This window comes from Canis lupus, chromosome 34 (assembly GCF_011100685.1).
Source record: "Canis lupus familiaris isolate Mischka breed German Shepherd chromosome 34, alternate assembly UU_Cfam_GSD_1.0, whole genome shotgun sequence".
In the NCBI taxonomy this organism is placed as follows: domain Eukaryota; kingdom Metazoa; phylum Chordata; class Mammalia; order Carnivora; family Canidae; genus Canis; species Canis lupus.
This window is the reverse complement of record NC_049255.1, coordinates 20,585,991-20,612,874: the sequence shown is the minus strand read 5'-3', so window position 1 is coordinate 20,612,874 and position 26,884 is coordinate 20,585,991. Positions and strand designations below refer to the sequence as shown.

The 26,884-nt window shown below is 41.8% G+C and overlaps 2 long non-coding RNA genes across 4 annotated transcripts in view; both read right to left on the bottom strand.

The window, feature by feature from the left end:
- Nucleotides 1–1,437: 1,437 nt before the first annotated feature.
- LOC102156428 overlaps nucleotides 1,438–26,884 on the bottom strand; it is a 31,101-nt gene continuing 5,654 nt past the window's right edge. The window contains exons 2-6 of one of the 3 annotated variants that reach the window (XR_005383892.1): nucleotides 24,644–24,747; nucleotides 21,467–21,619; nucleotides 4,120–4,239; nucleotides 2,485–2,659; nucleotides 1,438–2,072 (exon numbers count right to left, since the gene is read on the bottom strand). This is a non-coding gene — a long non-coding RNA (uncharacterized LOC102156428). Of the gene's footprint in view, nucleotides 2,660–4,119; nucleotides 4,280–21,466; nucleotides 21,620–24,643; nucleotides 24,748–26,884 lie in introns of all 3 variants that reach the window. The other 2 variants (XR_005383891.1, XR_005383890.1) reach the window with 2 other exon arrangements.
- Nucleotides 11,677–18,304, bottom strand: LOC119867509. The gene is made up of 2 exons (XR_005383896.1): nucleotides 12,852–18,304; nucleotides 11,677–12,616 (listed from the first exon to the last, which is right to left on the bottom strand). It is a non-coding gene; the product is annotated as an uncharacterized LOC119867509 (long non-coding RNA).

Sequence of the window (26,884 nt, the reverse complement as noted above, 5' to 3'; positions counted from 1 at the left end):
GTGGCTTCAGCTCACTCCTGGGTCTCTGCAAGACTCCATCTCTGCACCACTAATTATTCCTACTTGTGTTCACACTCCCCCCAAGAGAGAAACTATACAACCCCAAGGATCTCTGTTGGCAGGATGGGCTTTGTGCAAACCGTTCAGTCCCATGGTGCCCTGCACTCAGAAGGGGTCAACAACTGGCTTGGATTTTCTCTTCTGAGAAGATTCTCAGCAGTGTTACATCTTCATAAAAGTATACATCATATTGTAATGTTTTGGTCTACTTGCTTGTCTGTCTTGTCTAATACACTATTCATTCCTTGAGAGCAAGAAACAAATCTTTTTCACTTCTGTATCCCTGGCACCTAGCACAATATTTAGCATATAGTAGGTGCCCATTAAATATCTGTGAAATGAAAATAAGGACTCACAGTTGGTTGGTGGCACATGGACTATAGCCAAACTCTTGAGTGTCTCTATCTTGGGCTTGGTCAACTGGACCAAAATTTCCAAATATTTTAAAATGACAATTCTTATGGAGACTTTCTTCCTTTTCATCTTTTTTGGAATGGGTTCCTCAAGCAGCAAAATCGCACCTTCTGTTCCACCCTTCCTTGAAAATCAAATCATGTTCAGGTGAGCTTTGAATTTCCAGCTGGAGAGACACTGCCCAAAGGGTGATGAAGGCTTAAAAGGACCACAAGTGGACCACAACCTTGCTGAGACACAGGTTGCAAACATCAGAGGTGCTCAAAGAAGAAAGCACAAAGAAAATTCCATTATTGAAAGGCCAAAAGGGAAAGGAAGTTGTGTACTATAGAGAGTTGTCCATTCTTCTCTTTCTCTAGGTTTCTTGGTTCCTACCATGGTTCTATTATTTAATAATTGTGTGACTGAGAGCAGACAATTTTTATTGATCAAATTGGTCAATAAAATAAGATAATGACCTACCTACTGCCCACTGTGTACTGTCTTAATAGAACCAAATTTGAAAGTACTTATAAAAATGTTTCGTAAAAATTGTAAAACATGATGCCCATATAAAAGTCTGTTATTACCAGATATGATTATCACATATTCGGCCCTCCATGAGGCCCCTTCCCTGAATTTTGAACAGGCTTGGACATCCCAATTGAATCTTGACTCCTAGGGTAAAAATAGAGATTTTGGAAGTCATGAAAACCCAGAAGTCTCTTTATTCACATGAGAATATGGGTTGTAAGCAGGCCTTATTGTTGTCTCTGGGGAAAATAAATGTTATCAATTTGATCCTTCACCTTGCAGAAGCTGTCTGCAGTTCTGACTTTTTCCCACCAACCACACTGCATTTTTAAAAAATATTTTATTTATTTATTCATGAGAGGCACACACAGAGAGGCATAGACATAGGCAGAGGGAGAAGCAGGCTTCCTGTGGGGAGCTTGATGCAGGACTCGATCCCAGGACCCTGGGATCATATCCTGGGCTAAAAGCAGATGCTTAACCACTGAGCCACCTAGGTGCCCCCTACCAACCACACTTCAAATAAAGTAAAAAAAAATATTTACTTATTATCTTGTACTATGTACCAAGCATAAGGGATAATGTAAGATCCTTGTCTGAAGTCTTAAGAGAAAAACCAGATGCCAACATAAATAATTATAACCCAAGGTAGAGCATAAAAGAAGCAACAACAATGGTTTTTGACAGCTTTGAAGAGGAGAAATGACATTCCACTAGAAGGCTGAGAAATGATTCATGGAGTCTTGTGGTTCTTGGAGCCAGTCCCTTTGACAAGGGAAAAGTTCCTACGGAGCTCGTGAAGCATTGTGGGGAATACTTCTTTAGGGTCTTCCTTCTCAGAGCCTGGGAACAACTTTGGCAGACTGTCTCAGGCTCTCTCTCTCTCTCTGTGAGACCCAGAGCTCTGCACAGGTGAAGTCGGAAGCACTTGGCCTCCTAGAATCTTGGTTGAGTAGCCCCTGGCAAGCCCCTTAGACTCTCAGTTTTCTTGTCTGGAAAATGGACCTAGTAATACTCACTTCAAAGGAATGTTGTAACATTTAATTGATATTTTCAAACTCTGCTGAGATCTACAGATGAAAGACCTTGGAGAAGAACACAACAATATTATTACACAGGAGTTAATCCCTTCATCAGCCTTTGGGAATTCTCTGTTTGTTCAATCTGTACCCTCTTTGGGGGACAGTTGACTGTATTCCCAGATGCAACACATTCTTACAGGAAGAAACAAGTGGTTCTTGATTTCCTGCCCATTCTTTGGGACTTTCTGACTTCACATCATTTGTAGACTACTACTTTCTCTCTTCTTTATTTCCCACTCTTGAGGCAAAAGCCTTGCTCCACACCTGGTCCATGGTCAGCATCATCTCATCCTGGAGCATTATGTGAGTGAGAAGAAGCTGATCCATTCCTTTCAAAGACTCAGTGTTTTCTGCTTTCTGTCATGCCCAATTTTGGATATCAGTGACAGCTTCTTAGCCCCCTCAGAAAACATACCTTTCTTGTCTGGATTCTGATACTCTTCATCTCTTCATTCTGAGAATGAGATGAATGTTCTTGAACTGTGATTCCATGGTAGGAAGAGTATAGAACCCCATCAGCGTCTGATAATTTCCTCTGATTTTATCATTGATTTGCTTCTGTTGGCCTTTCCTTTCTTCAGATTCCTCAACTATTAAATGAATGTAATAATCCTATTAATTTTCTCAATATGAGTCCTGAGGAGTTAATGTAATTGAAAGCACAGTCTAAACTCTAGCAATGTGTAGATAAAAAAGAAGTGAAGTAGAGAATTATCCAATCTGTAATGCAGGTATCAATGGACACAACCAACGTTCATAAAAACAAATTTGGAGTGAGAGGTAAAGTCATTAAGATTAGCCCCACTACTTCTAACTTTGGTAAAAAAAAAAAATCTCCTTTACAAACTCTCTGTTGATCAACTGACCTCTTAATACATTTTAGTAATGGGGAGCACACACTCTATTGATACAGTCTATTTCATACTTGGAAACTTCTCACTGTTAAAAAGTACTTTCTCGGGCTGAGTTGACATCAGTGACAGTCATCAGTGAAGTCATCCATGACAATGTCACTTCCAGAACTGTTTTTTAATTCTGGCTCCACACACACACACACACACACACACACACACACAATCCAACCCTCCTTCCCTATGATGGTCCTTCAGATCTATGAAATTAAGGATCATTTCTAGTGGGTTCTCTCATTACCAGCCTAAACTTCTCAGTTCCTTTAATTTCTCTCATGGCACTGTTAACAGGCCTTTCACCATTCCAGAGGTAGAATCGGTGTTTTGACCAAGAAATAGGGGAAGTAGAGGCTTTAGGACTAGAGGTAGAGCAGAGTGAGAACGGTTAGATCTCTGTGTACTCAAGTTTACAAGGAACAGCATGAAAAGGACATTTTCATCACATAGACTAGAGCCAATTAGCTCAACATGTGACACAGTTGGTGTCTTTCACACAGCTGGAGCTGAATGAATACATACTGTGGATTAATAAGTGCAGCTAAAACTTTGCTGTCCATAATATATATTTCTTTCCTCCAGAATACCGTGATTTTGGAGTGCCCTTTAATATTTTTTCAGGTGCTATATCACTATGGAGAGACAGGTCAGGCTTTAGTTTCTTCTTCAACACTGAGATATATTGAATCACTCCAAAGTTCTGCCTTTGGGAGCTCATACTTTCGGAGCATATGACAAAATGGGACATGAGGCCAAATTGGAGAGTGGTTCAGATAGTGTGCCATCCCACGATCTTTCCTAATGCTATTTGTAGCTCTTCCCCACACTCAGTCTTATAGTGACAAAACTTTTGGCCTAGAATAAAAATGAGGTGCCAAAGTATTAAAAAGGGGGTGGAGCCTGAGTCACAAATCCAAATGGAAGAGACATTGGATGCGAGCCAATCCAGTCCAGCACTTGATGGTTGGTATTTATAACACCAGATTCCAATTTGGTTAATGTTTACTGAGCAGCTACCATGTGCCAGGTACCATGCTAGATGCTTTTACACATAGTCTCTTACTTATTCCTCCCTTCTATATGATGAGAAAGGTATTATGGTCTCCTAGAATCTAGAGAGATTTGATGTCAACAGCACTGACCTGTGGTTAGCATTCTCCTCCTCTTCCAAGGGAGCAGCTTTCATTCATTAATTGAGAAATGTCTATGACTTCCTCAGCAATGGTTCCCAGATCCTGGATTCTATTAAGCCTGTGGAGTTACTGCAAAAGAATCTCTGAATCAGTGTGTGCTCAAGATTGTCTAGAGACTATAAAAGACAGGTATATTTTACTCATATGTACTCATATTTCTCAAGTGTAAGTGATGCTTATTAATTTTAAAATTAACACACAGTTTTAAAAAGTGGTCTTACATTTACAGAAAAAATGAGTGGAAAGTACAGAGTTCCCATATACCTCCTGGCCCTTCCCCTTCAAGTTTTCCCCTGTTGTTAATTTCTTGTTACAGTTGATGAGCCAATATTGATGCACTATTATTAAATAAAGTCCATAGTTCTCATTAGGACTTTGTGTGTTCTCATTAGGACTAATGCTTTGTGTTATATATTCCACAGGTTTTGATAAATGTATATGCGTACATATAGCCACCATTACAGTATCATATAGAATAGTTTCATGACCCTAAGAATCCTTGGGGCTCCACCAATCCATCCCTCCTTTCTTCTCCATAAGCCACTAAGATTTTTATTGTCTTTATGTTTTGCCTTTTGCAGAATGTCATACAGTTGGAATGTAATTAGCCCCTTCAAATTGGCTTCTTTCACATGGCAATATACATTTAAGATTCCTCTGTATCTTTCCATGGCCTGAAAGGTCGTTTCTTTTTTTTTTTTTTATTGGAGTTCGATTTGCCAACATATAGTATAATAGCCAGTGCTCAACCCGTTAAGTGCCCCCCTCAGTGCCCGTCACCCAGTCACCCTGTCCCCGCACCCCATTCCCCCACCCACCTCCCCTTCCACTACCCCTTGTTCATTTCCCAGAGTTAGGAGTCTCTCATGCTCTGTCACCCTCTCTGATTTTTTCTCACTCATTTTCTCTCCTTTCCCCTATAATCCCTTTCACTATTTTTTATATATGGACCTGGAGGGTATTATGCTGAGTGAAATACGTCACTTGGAGAAAGTTCATTTCTTTTTATCACTGAAAAATATTTCATTGTATGGATACACCATAAAGTTTGCTTATCCATTCTCTTACGGGAGGGCATCTCAGTTGCTTCCCAGTTTTAGCAAATATGAAAAACTTTCTATAAACAACCATGGGCAGACCCTTGTGTGGACATAAGTTTTCAGCTCATCTGAGAAAATGCCAAGGAATGCAATTGCTAGGTTCTCTGGTAAAACCATGTTCATTTATTTTTGTAAAAAACTGGCAAACTCTTTTCCATAGGGGCTGTACCATTTTGCATTCTCACCAACAATGAATGAGAGTTCCTGCTGCCCTATATCCTCATTAGCATTTTGTGTTTTCAGTGTTCTGGATATTGGTCATCCTAACAGGTATATAGTGGTATCTCATTGTATTAATTTGAAATTCCCTATTATGTAAGTTGTTAAGCATTCTCTCATATACTTTTTTCACTATATATCTATATCTATATCTATATCTATATATCTTCTTTAGTGTGGTGTCTGTTCAAATGTTTTGTTCATTTTTAAATTGGGTTGTTTGTTTCCTAACTGCTGAGTTTTAAGAGTTCTTTACATACTTGGGATAACAGTCCTTTATCAGATACGTGTTTTGTAAAGGGTTTTTCTGTCTGTGGCTCATATTTTCATTCTTTTAAACAGTGTCTTTCATAGAGCAGGGGTTTTTAATTTTAATGAAGTCCAATTTTTCAATTTTTTCTTTCAGGTATTGTGCTTTTGCTGTTTCTAAATAGTCATTGCCAAGCTCCCAGTCACCAAGATTTCTTCCTATGTTATCTGCTAAGAGTTGTCTACTTTGGGTTTATATTTAGACCTATAACCCATTTTGAATTTATTTTTGTAAAACATATAAACTTGTGGCTAAATTTGCTTTTTTTTTTCATTTGCATGTGGAAATCCAGTTGTTCCAGTACCACTTGCTGAAAAGACTCCTTTCTCCATTGAATTGTTTTTGTTCCTTTGTCAAAGACCAACTGGCTATATTTGTGTGAGCCTATTTCTTGGCTCTATCTTCTGTACCATTGGTATATTTGTCAATTTTTTTTGGTGCCAGTGCCATACTGTCTTCATTATTGTAGCTTTATAGTAAGTATTACAGTTGGGTAATGTCAATCCTCCCATTAGGTTCTTTAATATTGTGTTGGTTATTTTGGGTCTTTAGACTTTCCATAGAAACTTTAGAATTACTTAATTGATATACATAAAATAACTTTCTGGGATCAGTAATCCCTTGATTGAGATTGCATTGACTTTATAGATCAAGTTGGGAAGATTTGATATATTGACAATATTGATTTTTCAATCTAGTTATATGGGATAGTTCGCCATTTATTTAAATCTTAAATTTCTCTCATCAGAGTTTTGTGGTTGTTCTTATATAGACCTAGTACATATTTTGTTAAATGTTTACCTAAATATTTCAGGTTTTTTGGTGCCAGTGTAAACGGGATTGGGTCATTAATTTTAGAGATATTAACTAATATCAAGTAGAAGTGGTATTTTTCAGGTTAAAATGTGATCTGCATAATCCAAAAGGTGAAAGACCAGTGGCTTATGTGACTTCGGACATGAAGAAACTAACAGCAGGGTTCTGAGGCCCTGCTGCCAGAGGGTGTCTAATGGTGTTACTGTGGCAATGTCACGGTACACTAGAAGGAGAAATCTCATTTACAGCTGAGACTCTAAGAGTGAAATAACTTTTTCCATCCCAAAGAGCTTAAAACTCTTCTACCTTGCCTCAAATCCCATAAAAATAAGTGGGCAACAATCAGCCTTTGCCGAGAGGGTGTAGGTGAGAGGAATGGAGAGCTATGGCATCATGCAACCATTTTCTCCACTAGCAGAGTAAATAATATCGTAGATAAAGATAAAAATTCTTATATAGGTTACAAGACTAGAGTGGTCTGACTTCTATCAACCTCTTAAACCATATGCTCCCTACTCTGCTTGATGAGTCTGAGCTTATGCATCCTTCTCTTTGCCACACTTCTTCCACAGGGCCTTTACATATGCTGTTTTCTCCCTTCTGTATCACTTCCTTGATTCTCCCAGGCCAGGCCATTGAAAGTGCTGTATATTTCTGAGCACTTGCCACATTGTGAGTTTACATTTATTGATGTTATTAGCTGATTACAAGACCATCAGTTCCATGAAGAAAGGTATTGTGCCTCTTTTGCTTGCCATTATGGTTCTAGTGCTATAATTGTTGAGTGAATGGATGATTGACTGGATATCCTATAGAATCATGAACCGCATATCTATTTTCATTTTAAAGTATAAGGACCACTCAATGAATCATTTTTATTGTCCTAAAGGACTCCTCTAAGTATTATGGCACAAATAAATCCCTGGTTTGGGTGGTTCCCCATACCAGGGCATGGGTGGTTCCCCACCCAAACACTATAATCAATATTCTAGTTCCTAGACCAGTGGAAATGGATTCAATAGTTTCCTTTATAGAGTGTTGGCTTGGTGAGGCTTATAGTGGTTTGGGTAAACATTAATTTGATTTTTTAAAGTTTCTTTAGCAAGCGTTTATTAAATGCCCACTGCACACTATGTTAAATGAGAACCATGTATGAAACCTCTCAACCATAGTCTCCCTCTTGAAAGACTGGTGTTACAGTGCGGGCAACATGCACATCAATTCCTTGCCAAGCTGAATGTCAACGTGAAGTCATAGTAGGTGCTATAACCATTGGTTCTGTGGCCCAGGCTGCATGTTTTTTTGGCTGTAGTCTCTGAAACTTTGGGAACTGAATGCCTTAGGTGGGTCCTGCACGTTTTGTTCCCTCAGTCTCCTACCACTCCCTACTCTCTCATACCTGGCTTGGAATTTCTTCTGTTTCCACTGTTGGCTAGTCCCAAGTACATCCAATTCGTGGCCCTTGGCTGGATCCAACCTTGCCCTGGGGCCAGTGGCTGGCTAGAGAGAAGAGCTGCTTTTCTCATTCCTATTTTGTACAAGGAACTGTGGGAGCCACCAACAGGATCACACAGGCCCTGATGAAGAACTCACAGCCTGGTTGAAGAAGTGACATGCACACAAATGACCAGAACACTCTGTCTCAGAGTGTTTACAAAGGCAGCTGTGAGAAGGGCAGGGACTGGAACACATGCTCTGGCTTGTGTGTTTGTAGGTCCTGTTTATGGTGGAGGGGTGGGAGAAGGTGAGGTAAAAGCAGCCATACAGACCCTTATCTTGTCATCGGTGAAATTAACTGTGGCTCTGTAGCTGTGGGATCCTAGGGAAGTCACCTCGACTTCATCTCTTTGAGCTTCAGATTCTACAGCTATAAACTACCAGTGATACCAGGGTGCAGTAAGGTTGTTGTGAGGTTTAAAAAAAGGATGACTATGCAAATGCTTAGCATAATATGTCATATAGTAAGGACAATCAACTATTGTTGACTATGAATCCTGCTTTATAGGAACCTTTATAGAGATCATTGCAGATTAAATGTTGGCAACTCTGGGGCCCACCTTTCATAGGAAGCCTCAGTAGGGGATTGGGCAATCCTCTCCCTTGTCCAGCCATTGGCGGTACAGAACATCCTGTGCCAGCAGGAGGCCTGGCCATGTGACCTCTTCTCCTTGGCTGTTCCCACTGGCAAGCCATGAATAGCGAGAAACACCCTCCATAGTGCTAAGAGCTTTTCCGAAGGAGCCCAGAGGGAAGAATATTCTCTGATTTTGCAAAGCCTGAGCCTCTTCTGTAGCCAATTCTGGTGGAGATACAGAGAACCTAATTGTTTTATGTTCTTCAGATCCCCTCCATTGGTGGCCACTTAAGCCCTCCTTTTAACACAATGAATGAAACGCTTCAAAGAGTCAGCATTTGACAATCTCAGCTTCCAATGGTCACAGGAGCACCAAGAGTTGCAGATTTATAGATTCAGAGAGTTTCAGAGCAGGAAGATGTCCTGAGTTTATCTGTCTACCTCTCTCAATTCACAGCTATGGAAATTGAAGCCCAAAGAGACAAAAGTCAGTGACAGACCTAGATCTCCCACTTTCCAGGTCTGGGCTTCTGCAAAGACATCACCCTGACTTCCATGTATGGAAAGAAGCATTGAGCATGAATGTGTGTGTCTGGTTCCACCAGTGCCGGTTATTACAAATGACAGAACATCAGTTTCAGGGGGAAAAAAAAAAGTATATGCCCGACAGAGGCACTTATTAGCTTATACAGCTGAGCTATCCATCCATGGCAAGAGTCATAGGATCTGGTTTCACTCTTTCCATCACTAAGGTCCTCTTCCTTGATATCACCTCCATTCCAAGACATTCTTCCCACAAGAATGTTGCCAGAAATTTCCAGGGCTAAATCCTTTCATGATCATTCACCATGGGAAAACATCAAAGTTCTCTGTCTCAGCTTCTCTGCAAAACTCCCAAGGATCACTCTGATTGGATGTCTTGTAGCACATGTTCTGATGTTAGCCAATCCCTGGGGCTGGAGATCTTGAAGTTCTAACTGATGTAGGCCTGAGCCTCTTGGTCCACTCCTCGGCTGGGGACGGGCTGCTCAGACCCTGGGGACGGACAGTGGGGGTGCTACTAGGAAAAGGAAATGGGGCTCAGTGGCTAAAAAATAAAAAAAAAATGTCCTCTGTGCCTCCACAGTGCTTCTAGGTGTGATTATGAATTTGAGTGTGTCTTAGGTTTATCAAATCTTCCATCTCTCTGAATTGAGGAGCACTTTGCTATCTAGCTAGCTATGTGGTTGCAGTAGTAGACATGAACTTAGACGAGGGTGGAACAGGGCAGCCCGGGTGGCTCAGTGATTTAGTGCCGCCTTCAGACCAGGGCATGATCTTGGAGACCCAGGATCGAGTCCCACATTGGGCTCCCTGCATGGAGCCTGCTTCTCCCTCTGGCTGTGCCTCTCTCTCTCTCTCTCTCTTCACTCTCTGTGTCTCTCATGAATAAATAAATAAAATCTAGAAAGAAAGAAAGAAAGAAGAAAGAAAGAAAGAAAGAAAGAAAGAAAGAAAGAAAGAAAGAAAGAAAGAAAGGAAGGAAGGAAGGAAGGACGGCCTTACGAACGAATTCAGAAAACAAGAACCAACATACAGCCCGCACCCCTCCAAGAAAGAAAGAAAGAAAGAAAGAAAGAAAGAAAGAAGAGGGTGGAACATTTGCTCAGGTGAAGCCAAGGGCTGGGGTTTAGGTAACATGATACCCTCCTGTTCATTAGCCACCCCAGGTCTTGTTCTGCATGTGCTTCTGTTAAATAAAACATGAGGCAAACAAACAAAAGTCAAAACCAACCAACCAACAAACAAACTAAAATTCAACAGACCTGTCTTTCGGATTGCTAAGAAAGTCTGACTAAACATATTTCAACATAAGACAGGGCTATTGCAGCTATAAGAGGAAATTTCTTGATGCTTGGGAATATGCAACCCACCTCACTGAGCATCAGTTTATTCACCTGCTAAAAATCAGGAAAATCTAAAACTAGCACAGAGCTAACCACTTAAAAGGACTTTCATGACAATGGATGAAGGCAGAGTACGGCCTATCCCCATTCTACAAATAGGAAAGTGAAGCCCAGAGAAGTTGAACAACCTGACAGAGGCCCCCTGGCTTGTCAGTGGCAGGCCTACAAAGCCAATCCAGGTCCCTTGACCCCGGAGACTGTTATCTTTCAATATGTCATGTTTTCTCTAAAGAAGATGAACCCATTTTAAAGTGTTAACACTTTATTATTTCCCATTTTAAAGGAAAAGATATTTGAGATGCAAATTAGTATCAACCATGTAATTCTTTCAGATTGGCAAAAAAAAAAAAAAAAAGAAAAAGAAAAAGAGTGATGATATTAAATTTTAGCAAGGGTATAAAAAAAATGGGTCCTTTTGTATACCTTTGGCCAATCTGCAAATCAGTACAAATTTGATAATTATCTTTTATAATTCAATATAAAGTATGTGTGTGGGGGTGATTCTAAAGTGGCACATACAAATATGTCCATTGTGCCATTATTTGTAATAGAGAAAAAGATAGTCTACTTACAGTCCATTCATAGAGGAATAGCTTAACTGTAGGGTATTGATATCCTGAAATATCAGTGAAGACAGTACATCTATGGCAGCGAACATAGCTAGATTTTCACCATGTGTTAACTTTTAAAAGTTGTAGCACAATATATATAACATTAGACCATTTATGTGAGAAACAAAGTGCAAAATGAATCGAGGTAGTTCTCTATGCACATATAATTAGTGCACATTTATGGATGCCTGGGTGAAAGGCTGAAATGATAAGTGCTGACAGTGGAAGTGCTGTGTGAGGACGAGGAGCAGAAGAGTTTGGAGTTAGCAGAGAGGAGGGTTTGGGATCAGGAGGGACCATCAAAGGGATGATGCTTGCTTTTAGATATTTGAATTTTTTTGCAGTAAAAATATAGTCACGTTCTATTTGTGTAATTCAAAATATTAACATATAAAATACCATGAGATTCTTACTAAAACGTGTCAACTCATTTGAATTAAGAAATGTTTTATTGGTAGCTGAGTTTAAAGAGAAAAAATGTGGACTCCTTTTACAGTTTTCTGATCACAGCAAATACTTCTCCAAAGCTCCTCAGTACCAGGTAGCCTTCAACCCTTTGTGAAAGACCTTTCAACCCCGGATGTTCACCTGCACAGAGGCAGGCCACTGGGGGCTGCAGTCTAGTTACTTCCCTAGTTCTTTTCCAAGTGACCCATCCTGGACTCAGGCTGGGGCCACATGGCTGGGATTCTCAGGAGAGAGAATCCCAATGCTTCTTTCTCTGCTTTCTCAGAAGGATGAAATCAGCCAGTCATCACGGCGTTATTAGGTTGCTGTCAGACATAATAGGAATGCTGGAGGGTGATGTCATTGCTCTTGTCTCCATTTTTCTGAAGCTCAAAGTTGAAATGGTTTGCCCAAGTCCATGTGGCTGCAGGACAGCTTTGGCTCTGTCTTTGTCACAGTACTGGTGGCTCTTTGCGATACTGCTCGTATCACATCATCCATAAATCATGAATGTGACTGCGTTCCCTGCTAGGTGGAGAGTTCTGTAGAGTCTAAGACCAGATCTCGGTCTACTGCTTTGCCCAGCTCTTTTCTCATGTCCGGCTGACCTCCAGGGAATGTGAATTATGTAGGAAACTTTCTGGACTCAGCTTCTTCTCTGAACAAGGGTGTGCGCTGAATTGCTAATATTCTTTTTCAGTTGGAAAGGTCTGTGATTTTGAGATTTAAGTCTTCACTTCAATTATTCTCCTCATCTATAACCAGATGGTCAACTCCTTCTACACCCTGCAGAGCTTGGGAATTTCAGCTAGATGAGAAGCCAAAGGACCAGGCAGTCCTTTCTTGTGTGAGGAGAGAGGAGATTTCTGCAGGAATCTTAACTGTGATGGCCTCGGTTGATGCTGGCTAGGAAGTAATAACACCTTGTGTTTTTTTTTTTTTTTTTTTTTTTTTTTTTTTTTTTAATATTTTTATTTATTTATTCATGATCGACAGAGAGGGAGGGAGAGAGAGAGAGAGGCAGAGACACAGGCAGAGGGAGAAGCAGGCTCCATGCACCGGGAGCCCGACGTGGGATTCGATCCCCGGTCTCCAGGATCGCGCCCTGGGCCAAAGGCAGGCGCTAAACCACTGCGCTACCCAGGGATCCCCTAACACCTTGTGTTTATGTAGCCTCTTGCCACTGAGGAGCTCAAAGGGCTTCCCAGACAGTATCTCACTGTTTCTCATTATTATTCCCTGGCATGCCCGGCACCAATGGGTTAAGTGGTTTTCCCACAACTACCCAGTGACAGAGTTAGGACCAGGACCCAGGTTACCAGACTCCTGGTCTTCCAGCCTGCTCCTTGTATCATGTGGCTTTAGGATGGAAGATCTGCCTTATGGAGAAGAGATGATTTACCACCACTGTTGTAAACTTTGGGATACTTGCTGAGGAGCCCTGGGAGAAACGACTCCTCTCTCTTGCTCCGGGCTCATGAAGTTGATGATGTATGAACTGATTACAGAGAGAAATTTGAGCAAGGGTTGACTCATCTCCTGGAGGAATCTGGCAATGAGTCAGGAACATTTATCGATGCCAGAGTGGAATATGAGGGGACATTGGAAACCCGGTACAGTGGCCTTACAGGTTTAGTGGGTATTGTGCTCCGGTAATGAACATCAGAAACCTTAGTGGATTGTCCCATTCACTCCTTGATTATTTCTTAAATGATAAAATTAACATTATGGAAGCTGGGAGAAAGGATTGGCCTTATAGTCAGGAGATCTGTGTTTCATTCAAGTATTATGTATTTTGGTGCCATGGGCTATTGGAATAATTACTTAGTCTCTCTGTTCTTCAATTTTCCCATTAATTAAAATGGGTAATACCACTCTCATTAGTTTATTATAAAGAACAAATAAGAGAGAATATAAGCCAGCCATGGTTTTCCAAACATTTGGGATATTCGATAATGCCAGGGAATACTCAAAGCCATAGTTATATCAACTTTGGCACAGATGTGGGGGAAATTCATTTTATATTAAAAAAAAAAGCACAAATCTATTTCCAAGTAGCAAGCTAAAAGTGAAGACATTTTAAAGATAAATTTCACCTTGGCCCAGAGGTAGAGGGGGACATGACTGACCCTCTATCTCCAAATCCTACAGGGTAGAATTTCATTTTTCTCTTCACTGGGTGAAGAAGTTTGAGAAGTGTTGGTCTGACTAGTCCACTGTTTTGATTTTTCTGAGTTATGTTCCTATGCCTATTTTGGTCAGTTAAGTGGCATTAACTCAGGTTCCTGTAGCAATGATTCCTCATTTTTTTTTAATATCATGGCTCCAGATTTTATCAAGTGTCAATATAATAAATGGTTGCAGGGAGCCTGATTCAGTGTTGCCTGCAAAATCACTGTTGAAGATCTGGTCTCTGAATAAGCATACAGGTGATAAACCTTTTCCTCAAATTTCCTGCCTAGGAAAAGATTATCTCCTCTGAAAATTAGGTATTTGTACTTTTGATCACATAATAAAAACCAGATAGCACATCACTTTCTATTTTTGCCTTGGCAGTCAGGAGGCTCAATGAGCAGGCTGGAAGGAGTCCTGGTCCTAACTCTGCCACTGGGTAGTTGTGGGAAAACCACTTAACCCATTGGTGCTGGGCGTTCCTGGCATGATTAATTCCACTCATTCATACAGTGGTAAGTCTGTATATTTAACCATTTGGTGTTTTACTCTAAGCCTTCTTCAGTTTTTTGTTTTTGTTTTTTAGAAATAGGGTATCAATGATAAGGAAGCCGATTTTGATATGGTTTAATTCCAAAGCAAATGGAAAAGATACTAAGACTCACATTTAAAATATAAAATCAAGTTCCTACAGAGGTGATGCCCAAGGCATGTTTGGGAAGGAGCCTGGTTTACCCATCAGCCTGTGAAGTGTCCCATTAGACAGCTCCTGCTTAAAAAAAGTGGCCACAGAGCACCCACTCTTCCTCCCACCCCCTTCCCCACATGGGTCCTTCTCAGCCTGTTGTGCTACAGCAGCCAGCCCCAACTCCAACATTTGCAGGCCAGGTAAAGTGCAAACGGAGGCTTCTGGTCCTACCCCCACCCTCCCACTCTCTTCCATTCTTGGCAATGCTACACACTGGCATTGGTGGATATTGGCACACCAATGACAAGTGTTTTGCAAACTTTTCTACTCAAGTATTTCTGAAGGCAGGGAAGAGTAAGATGTGAAGGCTGAGTATCAAGCACCGCCCCCCCATCCTTGGAACACACCCTAGTCTTATGGGTGTGCATCTGGGACTGTGATAGGTGTTGGGGATGAAGAACCAAAAGAGAGAACAGGAGGGCCTGAAAACAGATATTGGATCATTTGCGTGGGAAATTTCAGGGTCCCAGGTACCCAGAGTTTGCTCTGGAAGGGAGATGTGGGCTCCAGCTACACATGTTCATGGGCCCTGTAGACTTTCCCACCCATGGCAAAGACCCAATCAGGGCCCCCTGAGGCATGGATTGTACCAATTGCCTGGTTCTACTGTTACCTGGCAACCCTCATGCTTAGAAAGACTGCGCTTGTCATCAAACTAATATGTTCTATGTCCCCTTCAGTCATGGGATACTGAAGTATTGAAGCTGAGAGGGGATTATGGAGACCAACTGTCTTTTTTTTTTTTTTTTAAGTTGACTACCTGAGATCAAGACCTGAGCTGGGTCAAGATTACTTAAGCAACTGAGCCACCCAGGCACCCCCAGAGGCCAACTGTCTAAATCCTCACCTTACAGATGGGACTATTGAGGACCAGAGAGGCAATTAACTGGTTTGAGTCCCTTAAGTTGTCTTCTAAATATTTGTACTCAGTCCTCCAAGGATGGCAGTAGAGCAAGGACAGAGACATAACAGTACAGCATAGCCAGAACCATTGGGATTAAACATTCCCAGAGGTTAGTGGGTGAAGAATATGAGAGAAATTAAAGATGGGGGGATCCCTGGGTGGCTCAGTGGTTTAACGCCTGCCTTTGGCCCAGGGCATGATCCTGGAGTCTCGGGATCGAGTTCCGCATCGGGCTCCCGGCATGGAGCCTGCTTCTCCCTCTGCCTGTGCCTCTGCCTCTCTCTCTGTGTGTGTCTATCATAAATAAATAAATAAATAAATTTTGAAAAAAAAAAAGAAATGAAAGATGGGAGGAGGAAAAATTCATATCCAACTTCCACCATCAGAAAAAGTATTTTTTCCCCCTGGATATACTGTATTCACTCAAATGTGCTATTGCACAGCAGAGATAAAAATTAATAGCTTTGTTTCCTGTGATCTCTTTATCAGTCAAAGTACAGGACTATGGCTCTCAGTTATTTTAATGGAAAAAACTGAGGTTGTATTATCAGGTGATAAGGCTGTGTCAGGCGTTATTTTATTTTCTTATCTCCCTTGTTCAAGGTGAAGTGTTCCAGCCTTGATGGATGAGCAGGGCTACCGTGACTGCGATGTTCCTTGTGCCTTGATCTTACTCCACCTTTTAAGATAACTGTGGCAGGTGGGAGAGGACTTGGGGGCCAGATGAATCTTAGCATGGCACCCAGGGAAGGCTATAATGGCTGGGGTCCTTGTCCCACCTTGGATGGGTGGCTTGAAGGCTTTGCAGACTCAGTCACATGGCACAGGTCCCCTGCACTGCAGAATCTTTCACAACTCCTCTAGGAGAATTTATTCAACAAGCACTGGCTGGTGATATCAAATGCTCCCAGTGTAATGTCTGATAGGGACCAAAAGCTGAGTCATGCTGGTCCCTGACACCCTAGGGAAGCTCATGCCGAGAGAGGGTTGCAGGTTTGATGCATCTACCTCTCCCCACTCCGGCTTCCGTCATGGTGTGTCTGCATGTCTGTTTCTTCCCCTACTAGAATGTGTGTTTCCCTGGGGCAGAGCCCAGATCCTGGATGTGGTTTCAGGTCCAGGTTCAGTGCCTGGCTGAGGCAAATCAGCATAATTTGTGCACTAAATTAATGTATGAGCAAATTCATTCATTTGTCTGTTCATTCATTCATCACCCAATGTCTGTTGCTAATTTCCATTATATAACACTACCTCCTCTAGACAGGCCTGTTACTAAGATCAGAGATTTAAAAAAGGAGTACCTTTGCTCTGAGTATGAGGCGTGGCTCATGAAGCAGGACAAGGGACCCTCCCGTCTCAGCTCCTTTGTTACTCCTGCAAAGGCTCCAGGTTTCTAATCCTTTGTCAGCCCTAGTGGTGACTCAGACCCGACCATGGACCGGAAAGAAAGGAGATGTTGTAAAATGAGTGCCCACTGCTAGTGAGTCAGGCTGGGTTGTGACCACCCAGGTTCTGCTACTTCTTAGGTGACAGGGGACAGGTTGCTTCCGCTCTGAGTCTGTTACTTTATCTGAGAAGTGGAGATAATATAACTCTGTCTTGCCTCCTTCACAAGATTTTTAAAAGAGTCATATGAAAATGGATATGAATGATAAAATGCACCATGGAAAGCAAAGACTATTAGAAAATAAAGCAGTTCCCTTTTCACCCTACCCTAGGGCCCTTCATGTGCTTTGGTTAAAAGCCTTCCCATAGGCGTATACCCTGCCTTCCTTTTTGTATTTAGAATAATTATTTCTTTGATGTATTATGTTTCAGAGACTCTGGAGGAGTGTCTTGGCAAGCAATGGGACCTGATCCCCAAGCTGCCGTTGTAGGATGGCATCCACATTTCACTAGGAGCCCCTGTGGAGCTCAGGGAGCAGTGCATCCCCAGCTGGGACTTTTTAATGGGGGATGTTATAGTTATTGGCTAAAAAGCCAAAGAAACACCATCGTTGGCTATAAGAGCCAGTGAAAGTTCCCTCGGCCTCCATGACTCAGTCCCAGGAGAGGGTCATTCCACGGTAAAATGAAGGGATATGCTGAAGCAAGGCAAGGCACAGGAAGCCATCTGCGATAAAAGGCAGCTTCTATCAAAATTCAGTTCCAGACTCCTCCTCTCACTCCTGCAGGGATGGAATCAAAATTATGATGATATCTCCTTTTAGCCGGTCAAAGTCCTGGAGCCCTGGGCCTGGGAATGACTCTGCAGGAGAGTTCTCGGACAAGTTCTTGACCGATTCCATTTTTCTGTCTCTTATCTGTCAAATGAGCAGGGTGATTAATTCTTAAGGTCCCTGCTAGCTTTGACATTTTGTCATTCTATGATATCCAACTGTTTGACAATTCCTGGATGCTCTGAAGTGAATTTACAGGCATGCAGCCCTTGTCTTATGATTCCCCCAATGTACCTCTGGGTGGCCTGAGCCCCAATCTCCACCTGAGGCCCCTACATATCCATTAGTGGAGCCTGGAGGACTAATAGGAGCAGCGCAGTCCTCCAGGCGTGAGACTGCAGTAGTACTCGCCCCTGTTGGGTTCAAGTTGAATGTTGGACCCAGAGGCAGAACGTGAGTTCTGGTCTAGATCAGCTGTGACCTGCTCAGTCCCTTCAAAAGCTCAGCTCCAGGGCAGCCCAGGTGGCTCAGCGGCTTAGTGCCGCCTTCGGCCCAGGGCTTGATCATGGGGACCTGGGATCTAGTCCCATGTCAGGGTCCCTGCATGGAGCCTGCTTCTCCCTCTGCCTGTGTCTCTGCCCACCCCCGCCCCCTTGTGTCTCTCAATAAATTAAAAAAAAAAAAGAAAAAAAACTCAGCTCCAGTAAATTCTCTTTTATGAAGTTCTCCCAGATTCTCGTCTAGAAGACTCTGTCCCTCCCCGGTCCTCCTCTTAGTTTTCATACCAGCTTTTGAGGATGGTGGAGGCTGGCTGTCCTCTGGCTGCCACAGATCCTGAGAGAGTTTTGTATATGGTAGGTGCTAATAAACACGAATCAGTGACCTGAGGAATTTGAGGTTGAGCCAATTTGAATTAGATCTGGATTTAGATTGTACACCTCTAACAGACACATGTCTGTGATCTCCTTGGTACTTGGTTAATGATTCCCAACCAGGGATTTCTGGAGCCCAGAGATCTATTTAGGTAGTAAGGAGGTGAGAAGGAAGTAGAGTCATTTGGTGGCAAGTGACAAAAAGCCCAACTCAGACTAAAGCAAAAATAAAAGGGGTGGGGGAGGGTATTACTGGGGAAAGAGCTTGCTTCTGGTTTGACAACCAAGGGACTTGAGCATTTGTTACTTCTGCTCCTCATCTCTTGTCTTTGCTTCCCTCTTTTTTGGAGCTATGCTCAGGCCCCCTCCATGTGGCGGCCATATGACTGGTGGCAACCCAAGGGTACATGAAGACCCATTTCTTCTCTAATTTTTTCAAGAGTACCGGGCTTATCTCTCAAAGGTCAGTGTCAGTTAACAATTTAGGTGGCTGAAAGGGAGGTGGTCTCTGGTTGACTTTGGTCTAAGCCTACCCCTGGAGCTGGCAAAAGTCTAGGAACTGGGATGGCGAACGGTGTTGCTGAAGGAAATGGAGTGGCACTGTGACCGAAAGAAGGAAAATTGATGTCCATGGCAAAGCCAACAAAGTGTGTCTTTAAAACATTTTCAGTTTTGGGCAGCCCGGGTGGCTCAGTGGTTTGGTGCTGCCTTTAGCCCAGGGCATGATCCTGGAGACCCGGGATCGAGTCCCACATTGGGCTCCTTGCATGGAGCCTGCTTCTTTGTCTGCCTGCGTTTCTGCCTCTCTCTCTGTGTGTGTCTCCCATGAATAAATAAATAGATAAAATATTAAAAAAAAAAACAAAAAACAATTTCAGTTTCAAAAAGTCAAACAGAAAGTGTCCATTTACTAATTAATGTTAAAGCCAAAGAAGCTGATGAACATGTCCAGTTTTGTTTGTTTGTTTTTTCCTTTTGATATTATATCAGCTCAGTTTGGGAACACTGGATATCTCTTGTTGACTAGAAGCTCCTTGCCTCATAAACAATGGAAATGAAGGTGAATTTCTGGTATAACTCATTTAACCCCAGGGTTAATTATTAACAATGCTGATTCATTTTAACCCTAATTTCTAGATTTTTTTCCCTTAAAACATGTCATATTATATGTAGATAGATAGATAGACCATATCATAAATAATTCTACCTGAGATTGGAGGGCTAGTGTATACTCTTAGCAGATAAGAGCTAAATAAACTTGACTGTGTTCTTTTTGAGCTCTATGCTCCGGTCAAGAGCTTTACCACCTACACCTGAAAGTGTATGGGAGTAAAGTGTTGAGAGAAGATGAACAAACAAAACTGAGTAACTTACTGGAACTTAAAATGCAAGACTCAAGAGATCTTCAAAAGAAAGGTCCAATGGGGCACGTGGATGGCTCAGTGGGTTAAAAGAAGGATCCAGAGTTAAGATGTAGAAGTAATTAGGTGATTGTGGAAGTCTTTTGACCTTAGGGAGGGTCTGGTGAGCACACCTGAGCCCAGTGGGGAAGAACTTACAATTGTAGGTAGGAGAAGCTGTGGCCAGGGAGTGTCATAGCTTCAGGGTATTAGAAAGAACCAGAAGATCCATTGCCTAGGAGAGCCAGAGGCTGGGAACAACCTCTTTCTGGGGCCAAACTATGACAGTTGTGTCCTCAGTTTTGAAGGTTTACAAATGTTAAAGAAAAATTCTGTACTTGCTTTATGGAATCATTAGAATACCTTAAAGAAAACAAAAAAAACAAATCTCCTCTGCCTAGCATCCCTTGTCTTTAAAGAAATCACTCTCTTTTCGATTTTTGTTTTTTCTGTGTCATTCAGTTTGGTTAATCTGGAGCATCATCCTTCGTAGTGGGCTGAGGGGGTGGGTGCGGTGGGCTCTAGATCCAAGGCAAGAAAGGGGGTATAGAGAGCTAGGCACTTCCTAGACATTCCTGCCTGAGGATAGATGGTGTGGTGGGAGGTACCATCTGAGGGTCTGCAGTCATGAAGGGAGTGAGTCACCGAGAGCGCACTGTGGATGGCATAGTGGGGAGGAAGTAGCAGGGAGCCCCTGAACCCCTTTACGGTTCACACTATGCTCAGTGTGAATGAACACCTGTGCTGAGTTAAATGCTGTGTAAGCATGGAGCCCGTTTGGGCTACTGGGGTAACCCAAAACAAGGCAGGAGCCCAGCTGGTTCCCGAGTCATAAGATCTCCATTGTCTAAACCAGGAAGAGATCTTGGGCATGATGCTTGTTCAGCGTCCTCATTCCACACAGGGGGAATTACGGCTCAGAGAACAGAGGAAGATTTTCCTGCAGCTGGCAGAGTGTTGGTATGTTTGCTCCACCTCTAGTATCAGGATCAGCTAGGAACGCTGGTTAAAATTTTGATTCTTGGGAGCAATCCCAGACTTACGAGATTAGATGCTCTGGAAGTAGGCCCAGGAGTCCACAATTCAGAAAGCACCCCAGGCAATTCCTAGACACCTCAAGTGTGAGAAACACCGGTCTGAGGTTCTGATGCTGATTCACATTTGACTTTGTGGATGGGCTCCTGATTCCAGGCTCAGGGCTCTCTCTATGACACCAGGGGCGCATGGGTGCTGGGGATGTGTTGAAAGATGGATCCAGGAGGGTGAGTTTTGGGGGACTGTGAAGAGTGAGCTTGTGTTTATTTTTACTTTTTTTTTTTTTTTTTTTTTTTTGAGCTTGTGTTTTCAATTCTTCCTGCAGTGTGAGAGAGCCAGGAGGCATCTTTTCAGACTAAATATAAGGACTGAATAAGCGATTCCTGTCTGCCTGTCAGGTACCAAGATGCTTAAGTGCATGTGTCCTGAAACTCTGTGACTCTTTAAACTCCAACTGCTCATCTGACAGATGAAAAAACTCACACAAGCTCCGTTCTCTCTTCTTCAGATAATAGATACTCCGCAGTTTCTGCGAGTTCATGTGTAACAGTTCAACAGGTTGGCGTCTGTCCTTCCATGGCTTTCACATCTCCAACAAATGTGATGAAACTGCAAGAGATGGTCTCTGAATCACCACTACAGAGATTAAAATGAAAAGAATTGGTTCTTTTTGTTGTTTTTTAAAATGACATAGTTCTTTGCTGAGAGTTAAACTAACATTTACCTCCTGTTATAAATTTGTGTGTATTGTTTTATATTTCATCATATGAAGACTTCTTTTAATGTTTTTGGTTAGATTCCTTTGGGATGTCTCAGGACCCCAATACGACTAGAGGTCACTAGGTACCATTTTATTTTTCAATTACAAATAGTCAACAGATAGTTCATCAAGTTACTAGTAATGGTTAAACCAAAGACTACAATAGGCTTTCTCTTTAAAAGCTCAGCTTGTATTGAGGTGCTGGGGTGGCTCAGTCAGTTAGACATCTGACTCTTGGTTTCTGCTCAGGTCATGATCTCAGGGCCATGAGTTTGAGCCCTGTGTGGGGTTCTGCATTGGGCACAGAGCCTGCTTGGAATTCTCTCTCTCCCTCTGCCCCTCCCCAACCCCTTCCACCACTCATGTGTGTTGGCTCTCTCAATCTCTAAACAACAACAACAACAACACTGGCTTGTATGTATACATTTCTATAAGACATTTGACAGGAATTCAGGACAGGGATCTGATGCTGGCTCTGCTCTAAATATGCTGTGTGAACTTGGACAAGGCACCCCTTTCTCTGGGCCTCAGTTTACCTCCATGGACTAAAAGGGTCAGACAGGTGATTTCTAAAGACCTTTCCAGCCTTGAAAGTATCAGGGTAAAGTACCAGGAGGTTATGAGATATCCCACAGTGTGGGAGGGAGCAAATATGTCATGATTTCGTTCCAGTTTAATCTGTTTCACATTTAGTATAATCCAAACTGTGATAGGTCCTCTGTGGAACACAGATGACTCACTTCCTGTCCTAAGTGGGTCTTCTCTGAGGTGTGGAACAGATCCTTCCTTCAGATATCAAGCCAGCTAGGGGGGTCGAGTCTTCAGGCCTCTGGGCAAATTCTGCATGTTCTTATCTGTGTCAAATTAAACCAAATAATCACACACACACACACACACACACACACACACATTTAAGGACATGACAGTTTAGAAACTAGATGTTCCTGAAAAGTGTGTCCATCAAGTTTTTATAAATATGGTCACATTTGAAATAGAGTACTTGACAATCAAACTAAAGATTAAGGTGAAATTTTTGTAAAGTGACAGATTTTTTTTTGTATAATTATGAAGGCTGGAAAAGCCCCGTGTATTTACCATTTCTTCCAGGGAGTCACCTCTGACTACTGCTGATTGCTGGTGCCTTTATTTATCTGCCTCCTCACTAATTTTTGGTCTACTACAAGAGCTGAACCCACATCAGAAGGTACAAAATTACAATCATAAGTCCACTGATTCCCAAAATGTTAGAGCCAAAAGGGAATTTTGAAATGTCAATCTTCTCACCTCCCCTCTTTGATTCATTTATTTGCTTATTAATCTATCCACTTAACAAATATTTATTTAATGCCTACTATGTGTCAAGCACTATGCTAGGCAGAAGACATAAAGTAAAAACAAGGCATTAGGGACCTAGTGTGGATATTTAATGACTACTTGTTTTTTAATTAATGAATACTTAGCCTTTCTATGTGCATAATGGCACAAGACTTTGATACTTAGGTGTTTGACAAACTGATGCTTGCTATTCAGTTGCAAACTGGGGAAATAGCCCAGTATTTGGGGTCAAGACTTGTAAGGCTGACAAGGTTTGAAGCATCACTCTCTTTTGTCCAGTGGGGATTTAACAAAAACTTTCAAATTTCTGGTTTGGGAGTTTAGGTAGGTTTGTCTTTGGATATGTAAACAGTTGATTGCTAAATTTGGTCAGATTTCTCCTGACTGGCTGTTCCTAAATTCTTAGGATACGTCCTTGTAAATTACACTTTGTGAATTGTCATATGTGTAATCACTGCATTTTGGATGTACCTAATTTGATAATTTTTAAAAAAATATTTCCGTTTAAGGTATCTATTTGCAGGTCAGAAAATGAGAAAATGTAATTGTGTAATGCTCTGAAATGTAAAAAAAAAAAAAAAAAAAAAAAAAAAAGCTGTAAATAAAATCGACTAAATCCAAAAAAGAAAAACAAACACAAAAACCCCAAGGCTTTAGAGGTTCCTATTCTCATAGAAGTTACATTTGTGTGTGTCAAGAAGGGGCAGGCATGAACAAGTAGACAAAGTATGTGCTAAATAAGAGATCAATGGAATGGGGAATTGCTGGTCAGGGAGGGAGCTACTTTAGATAGGGTAGGATAGGAGGAGAAGATTTCTGTAAGGAGGTGACATGCAAACAGCTCTCTGAAGAATGAGAGGAGCTAACCATAGGGAGTGCCCAGGGGATTTAGAAGAAAAATTTACTGGCATGGGTGGGTGGTGAGAGAGAGTGGAGAACTTAGAAACCTGGGGGCAGAAGTAAAAAAAAAAGGGGGGGGGGCGGATGCTGGACAGGAGTTATTGCAGGGGGATGCAGGGCAGTAAATGGTTTACAACAAATTTTGGAGGTGGATATATAAGACTGGGTTGAACAAGGGGGTTGAGAAATAAGAAGGAATCAAGGGTGACTCCTTATCTTTTAGTGTGAGAACTGGCTGGAAGTAATTATTGAAATAAGGATATTGGGGAAATGCAGTACAGCTTGGAGAAGAAATCCAAGAAACCTATTTTGGATTTAGTGACTTTGATATTCTTATTGGATGTTCAAGCAGAGATGTTGGAGAAGGCACTGATTCTTTTCGAAAAACAAGTTTTTCTAAGGTGTTAGCTTTGTCTCTTGAACTAGACCAAAATTCTCCTCAAGGCAGGCATGGCTCATGTTTCGTTATTTCTTCTGATTCCTCCATAGAGTTCAGAGAGGAAAGTAACAACATTTTCATGTTCCCATATTCTGGAATTAGATAGACCTAGTGTGCTGAGTTTGCTTATACTGGGTCAGAAGAGCCAGTTGGCCAATTCCTAAAATTGCGGAAACTTTGCAAGCCAACTGGGAGACCATTCTTGCATTTGGCCATGGTTGCATACCTCCACATGGAATGTGGCAAACTCTGCACATCAGGACACTTTTCTTCAGAGAGCCAGGTCACTAGCACATCACAGTAAGATCCAGAGTCACCAACTCAAATGCCCTTTGGGGGAAAAGAAGATAACATATGTAAGTGATTTGTCTCGGTCTGGAAATGAAACATTTCTCCCAGTGAAATATCAAAGCATGCTGGGCCCTGGCTAGGCTAAGATTAATACCTAATTAAAGGCCAGAAACTTACATTATAAATCTAAAGTGTATTTTTCAGGTTATTACAAAAAAATATTCGGTTCCTCTCTCAGACTCCCCCAAAAACATTTTAAAATTCACATGATAGGAAAGCTGCCATGATGGACATTTTCCCTGAATTCATACAGTCTGGTTAAAGATAAAGTCAAAGGTTGACCTCTAATTGGGGAGAAATGCATCCCCTCTGAAAAAGTAAAGCTCTAAGATGTCAGTTGCCATTGTACAGATGCCAGGCCAGCATTGCTCGATCTTATGCTTTTTCAAGAGGAGCCTGGCTTTTAATGAGAAACTTCCCAGCTGTTAAAAGTTGACTTAATTATTAAAAAAACAACAACATTGTGGGCCAAACAAAACACTTGCAAGGCTTCACTGGGCCCAAGGGCCACCAGTGTGCAACTCTATTTGAAGCTCTTATATCATGGTCATCTCTCCGAGGGTGGGGAGAGAGCCCCTCAGAATATGCCAGAGGTCAACTTTCCTATCAACTCTGGCATGTGGGAGCCACATCGAATTTATTTAAGAAACATTGTTCAAGTGACATGTGTTGTACTCCAGCATAGTAGAGCAAGTACACATCATTTGTATTTGTTTTTCTCACTTGGTTGTGGACCCCTCTAGGCATGCAACATGACCCCATCTTGTACCCTCCATGCATGTAGTACTCAGGACTGCAAATAAGAGCTTGCTATGGAAGGAGCCAAGATAGAACTATCATGACCAATTTCTTGAGGAAACTGGTACCTAAAAACAAGAAGTCCCTTGCCTTTGCCTAAGGCTGGAAAGAACCTATGGTTCTCAGGAAATATTTGCTGAATTAATGAGCACATGAAGTAACGATAGAAGAATCAATGAATGCGTGAACAAGTGAACATAATCTGAAATGACCAACTGGTTTATGGAATACAATTTAAAGCATGAGTGGTGCCTGGGTGGCTCAATGGGTTAAGTGTCTGACTCTTGATTTCGGCTCAGGTCATGATCTCAGGGTTGTGATATCAAGCTGCATGATGAGTTCACATGCTGGGCGGGGAGTCTGCTTAAGATTCTCTATCTCTCCCTCTGCTCCCCCATCCCAAAAAAGAACAAAGTAAGAATCATGTAAGTTGGGGCTTCTTTCACTAACTACTGTGTTGCCTTAGGTATGTCCTTTTTACTCTCTGGTCCTTGACTTTCTTATCTAGATTTCTTGTTTTAGTATTGTTTCAAAAATCATAAGCTAATAGTATCAGTCACAGTTATTGAGCACTGTATGGCAGCCATTGGGCTGAATGTTTTACCTAAATTTTGCCAGTGCTTACACTAGATCTATGAAGTGAACACTATTTTTATCATCTCCATTTCAGAGATGAAGAAATAGATGTGCAATGCCATAAGTAACCTGTCCACGTTCATACAATTTGTAAGTAACCAGTGGAGGAGGTTTGAAGCTAGGCATTTCATTCTGGAAATGTAATAGCAATAAAAGTACTATGAAAAAATTAAAGGATACACAAATGTAGGGTCAGAGCATTTTGGGGAGGCTCAAGGCTCCAGCATTCCTAAGACTCTTGAAAAGAATGATGCTTGAAGTTCATGTTCTTTTCTGCATTTCATACTGTAGAACTGACATTTGGGTCAACGTGAAGATTGGACTCAGTGACCTCTGAGGGATGTTTTAGACTGATTCAGAGATCTAGTCCTGTTACTTCTTGAGCAACCATGAGCAGATTCTCTCAGTTTTTCTAAACAATGGACTTGAATGCATTAGTAGTTCTTCTAGCTCTGAGAGTAAAAGGTTCTATGCAGAATTTAATACAAAGCTAATACGAGTCAGGATTCCTTTTGGTTGCAAATTACAGAACCCTAACTTAAACCAGCCTAAACCAAAGAGGGGATTTAGTAGCTTTGTAATCAAAAAGCCTATGAGTGGCCCTGCATTAGGCCTAGCGGTATCCAGGGGTTCAGAGCGTATCATCAAGTTTCCATCTCTCCAGCTCCCTCCATATATGGGC